We start from the raw sequence: 5,269 nt of genomic DNA, 5'->3' as shown, positions 1-5,269 counted from the left end.
TTGACTCAACGACCCTTGATTTATTGATGGTCTTCTAGTCGGAGAAGCACAGTTTGAAGCTGTCAAGGCAGAATGGCACAATTTACTGGATCGATGGAAATCCAGGAAATTTCCTCTAGTCATATTTGGTTGTGGAGATGCTCAAAGTTGGGGCATCATAGGATCTTTGTCTTTTTTTAAAATTAATTTAATTAATTGTGGAATATTGAGATTCCAGTTCAGGATCAGTTTCCCCTACACCCACCAGCACAGCCAACGAAGTTGAGTCACCTTCTGCTGACTCATACTGGGCAGCACCGCGTGGACCAGCGCCTCTACCCTCATTGACGTCTGGTGAAGGGGCGTTGCCTGTCCACACCTCTCCACCGAGACCCCCCCTTCACTCTTACCAGCATTGCCTCAACCCCCATCTCTTTCCCCGGTCTCCGACCCGCTCCCCACACAGATGGCATCTCCCCTCCGGGGGCAACCGGAGTGTGGTGTGAGCTATACAGCAACACTGCGCGAACCGGGACCGAGTCAGACACGGGAGGGGTCAGCGTCGTCTCCAACAATGAGGTGAGGGGAGGCTGATTGGAAAGTTGCTCCATGTTGTAGTCTACTATGTTTACTTTAGTCTGGCCGCCCGCTTCAGGTGGCCATGTTGTGCTTCGAGCGCCGCTCTCTTGCTGAAATTCGGCTGCATGAGCCAGAGGTTGTACCCCTCCCTCTCCTTGCTTACCGGGGGGGTAACACACACGGTAGCACCATGTGCAGGTCCTTGTGCTGCAAGATGGGTATATTAGGGCGTGACCAAGAGCTCCTAAGGCAGCGCCTTTCATCCTCGTCTTTGAAAAAAGCAGTAAGGTCTACGGTCCTGCCAACTCTGCCTGCCATGATTGCAGGACTGCCACTCATCGTCCATGCCGCGGCCACGGCTGGAGGGAGCTTTTGTCTCTGGGGCCGCCCACACAGTAGAGATAGTAGGCAGACTCTACAGCAATTCATCAATGTGCTCTGTCAGACTACAGGACTGCCACTCGTCGTCCAATCAGCGGCTGCGGCTGGAGGCAGCTTTTGTTCTGTGGGGCCTCCCACACAGTAGAGATAGTAGGCAGGCGCTACAGCAATTCCCCAACGTGCTCTGTCAGACTGCAGGACTGCCACTTGTTCACTCCCCGGCCGCTCTGCGGCTGGAGGCAGCTTTTGTTCTGTGGAGCCTCCCACACAGTAAAGATAGTAGGCAGACACTACAGCAATTCAACAACATGCTCTGTCAGACTGCAGGACTGCCACTCGTCGTCTACTCCACCGTATTATCAGGTATTAGCACCATTTGCCAGCTTTTGCCATCTTATGGCCAGGGAGTGCCATTATGGCAGTACTGTGAAAATGCTAAAGGGCCTATACAAAAGAGAAACCTGTTATGTTTGCAATGCTTGTTGTTTTAAGTGCATACTTTTAGTTTAAAAGATCACAAAAAGAATTTTGTTTTTCCCTTTACGAGATATATTTAGCCTCAGCTTAGCTCAGATGATGAGAGGACAGTACAGTCTACAGTGTTGGTTTGTTCATTTATTTGTCCAAATGTGTGCTTATAATTGGGCATATTCACTCTTTAACACATACAAACAGCTTAGTAAATGATATGCTTACTTAAACTAATGTGGCATGATATGATATGATAGGTTATGGCATGTATAACGCGCCTATACACAAGTGTTTTAAGGCACGACGAGGCAAGGGAGGGGGAACAGAGGGAAGACAGACAACGATCCTACTAGGCCAGGTGTCATGCAGATCCCGCAAGTGCATGGGAAGGGGAAGAGGGAGAGTGCAGGGGGGAATGGGAAGGGGAAAGTGCAGTACATGGGATAAAAGAATAAATAACAATAAGTAGAAGTACGGCCAGCAGGTGGCAAGGGTAAGTGCAGACAACATGTGTCAAGTGCTGGTAGTGGGATTGTAGGTATACAGAAAACAGTCCCCAAGTGCGGGGGTTGCCAGGAAGGCAGCACAGATGTGCGACTGGTGGGGGAAGGGACATTGGCCCAAAATCAGAGGGTTGCCAGGTAACCAGTGCAGTTTTGGTTTCAGCCAAGAAGTCAGCAGGGGAGAGGAGGAGAAAAAGCAAAAGCAAAGAGAAAGGTTTTGAGGTGCTTCTGGAACCGGAGAGGATTCTCCTAAAGTTTCAGGGAGGCAGGGAGGCTGTTCCAGAGGGAGGCCCCACCCGAAGAAAGAGATCTACCACCAAATCGTTGCTTGGAGAAGCGACTAACCATGAGGGAGATGGAGGCGGATGAGCAAAGAGATTGAGGAGGAAAATATTTAGGAAGAGAGAGTTGAAGATATAAAGGCCCCAGAAGGCCTTGTGGACAATGAAAATGGTTTTGAACTTAATCGAACTTAATCCTCACAGCCACTGGGAGCCAGTACAGAGATTTCAGTCCTGGAGAGATACGATCCCTGGGCTTGAGGCCAAGGATAAATCTTGCAGTCCTGTTCTGGATGAGTTGCATAGGGCGCAGAGTAGAAGCAGGCAGATTTAGAAAGTGGCTGTTGCAATAGTCCAGCCTAGAGAGAACCAGAGCTCTGGAGATAGTGAGCTTCTTGGAGGAGAGGAAAGGAAGTATAATTCTGAGCAGGTGCAGCTGGTAGTGTGACTTCTTAGAGACGTCAGCGATGTGAGGAGAGAAGGAGAGTGTGGAGTCGGAGATGACCCTGAGGTTTTTAGCTCACAGGTGGGAGCAGGAAGTGGGCCAAGAGAGGCCTGCCGGAGAGTGACAGGAAAGGAGGGAGGGGGTGTGCCGGTGTGGAGAATCTTGGTCTTACTGGCATTAAGGCAGAGATCATTGGCAGCACACCACTCCTGGATGGCGGACAGACAGTCAGAGATGAGGGAAGGAGAGGAGGAGACAGAGGGTAGCCTGAAAATGAGCTGAGTGTCATCTGCATAGCACTAGAAGTTGGGGCAGAGCGCGGCAAAGCGATGGGCAAGAAGTGCCAGATATTGAGCTGGGAGATGGGCAGCTTTTCCAATAATTTGCCCAGCAGAGGAGTGATGGCGATTGGGTGATAGTTAGCCGGGCAGGATGGGTCAGCAGAGGGTTTCTTAAGAAGAGGGTGCACTAGGGAGTGCTTCAGGGGGGAAGGGAAGCCTCCAGTGGCAAAGGAGTGGTTGCAGAAGTCGGTCAGGACGGGAGCCAGGGAGTCAATGTGGTCCTTGATGGTTTTGTTGGAACAGGGATGAACCTGTTTTGACGAGACTTTCATAGTTCGGACTTGTCTAGAAACCTTGTCTGGGGAGAACAGGGGAATGGCTGAGAAGGAGGGAGGAGAGGTGGCCGGAGAAAGACCAGAGGATGCAAGCTCTCTTCTTGGTGAGGACAGAGAACCGGTATTGCCTTTGGAGCCGGCGGCAGGCCAGTTTGTCATGTGGACATATTTTTGTTTTTGACCCACCTAGTTTTGTATGTGCCCCCTGGTCAGCCCCGCTAATAATGATTTGTTGAGATGCCACTCTGGGATAGTATGTTTTTGATTAACAGGTAGTGGAGAACTCTGTGGACTAAAATCACACCAAGTGTCTGCAATAAGAAGGCTTCTGTGAACGGGGAATGTCCCTCCTAGGAAGTCGGGGAGCATGCAGTTCCCACTTTCAAAATAAAAGGACAAATTGCAGTGCTTTCAGTGGGATAAAGAATCAAAATGGGGCACTCTAGCAAGGGGATGTGACCCAAGTATGGGTGCAGGGATGGGGAGTGGAAATAGCATTGGGAGCCAAGAGAGGCAGGTGTATTTCTATCATACCTTTTGCTGCTCCTATCAATATTGATATTGATATTGATATTTTATTTCTATCGCGCTCGTACACAAATGTTTCAGAGCGCGACAAGTCAAGGGAGGGGAACAGGGGAGAACAAAACAACGATCTTACTAGACCCAGTGACACTGAGAACGTGCAAGTTTATGAGAGAGGGGGAGGGAAATATGCATGGAAGGGGAGAAGTGGAAAATGCGGAGCAAAGGAGAAACAGATAAATAATAATAAATAAATAAATAATAAAGGCAACAAACAGTGGTAGTGCAGCCAGCAATTGGCAAGTGCTGGGTTTAAGGCAGCAGACAGGGTAGGGCTGATAAGTGCAGGAAGAAAAGGGGGGGGGCTGTATGGGTACAGATACAGACCCCATTGCAAGGGGTGGCACGGAGGCAGTGCGGGAGGGTGGCAGGGTGAGCAGCTACCTGGGCCGGGAGGACAGAGGGTGGCCAGGTGCACGGTGCCAAGAGAGAACAGATCAGCTGAGAAGAGGGGGAGTGAAGGCAGAAGCAAAGAGTAAGGTCTTGAGGTGCTTCCGGAACCGGAGATGGTTCTCCTCAAGTTTTAGAGTGGCAGGGTCGAGGCTGTTCCAGAGGGAGGCCCCATCTCTCCTTTTGTTTCCTAACCACAACAACAAAAAAAGGAGAGGTGGGTGCATCAAAAGGTATGATAACAGAGAACCTAAATCTCCTTTTGTTTTTGATCAGAGGCACCAACCCCCTCGGGAAGCCCTTTCGGCCAACAGAGCCACGTGGGGTATGCGGCTTTGATTAAGAAACAAAAGGCGAGGCAAATGCACTGCTATCATACCTTGTGGTGCAACCCCCTCTGCTTTTTTATTTAATCAGAAGTACTGACCCCTTTCACAATGCAGCTTTGTTGAGTGAAAGGGCTGCCTAGGGGACTTGGCGCGATTGGGGACTTGGTGCCTCCAAGACTAGTAGTGTTGATTAGACTTGCAGAGTGCCGCACTTTTTGGAACCTGCCTCGCCCCAACACACTTTAAGTCCCTGACTGATTGTAAAAATAGTGATGCCAACTATCCAAAGTGCCTTGTAGCTAGCTCGTGGGGGACTTAGTCAACTCGTAACAAAGATATACTTCTAAAAGGTGCTAATCGTTTCTAAATAATCTACCTTCGATTATAAGAATATTGTGTTGCTTTGTTTCCCCCCCCAAAAAAATTGACCCCGACGTGATTTGAACACGCAATCTTCTGATCTGGAGTCAGACGCGCTACCGTTGCGCCACGAGGTCATCTAGAATAATAGTCTGCTTTTGTCATACTAAAGTATCAGAAGGGAAAAGAAAACACCAGGGCTGGCTGAACTCTACCGGCCCGCATTGGTCAATGTCCGGAGGTATGTTCTGGGCTATGGAGAACAGGGAGGCGCCCGAGTGACCCTCGCCGTCATCAAGAAGGGGATTTCATAACGGCCAATGGGAAGGCGGGGCTGCCTGGGGGCGTGG

General features: G+C 50.0%; 1 non-coding gene across 1 annotated transcript; it reads right to left on the bottom strand.

Moving 5' to 3' along the window:
- Positions 1-4,984: 4,984 nt before the first annotated feature.
- On the bottom strand, positions 4,985-5,056 carry TRNAW-CCA (transfer RNA tryptophan (anticodon CCA)). Its single transcript has one exon. It is a non-coding gene; the product is annotated as a tRNA-Trp (tRNA).
- Between the last annotated feature and the right edge of the window lie 213 nt (positions 5,057-5,269).

The sequence above is a fragment of the Ambystoma mexicanum genome, chromosome 1p (genome assembly GCF_040938575.1).
Source record: "Ambystoma mexicanum isolate Mex_15411 chromosome 1p, UKY_AmexF1_1, whole genome shotgun sequence".
Taxonomy (NCBI): Eukaryota; Metazoa; Chordata; class Amphibia; order Caudata; family Ambystomatidae; genus Ambystoma; species Ambystoma mexicanum.
This window is presented reverse-complemented; position numbering and strand designations above follow the sequence as displayed.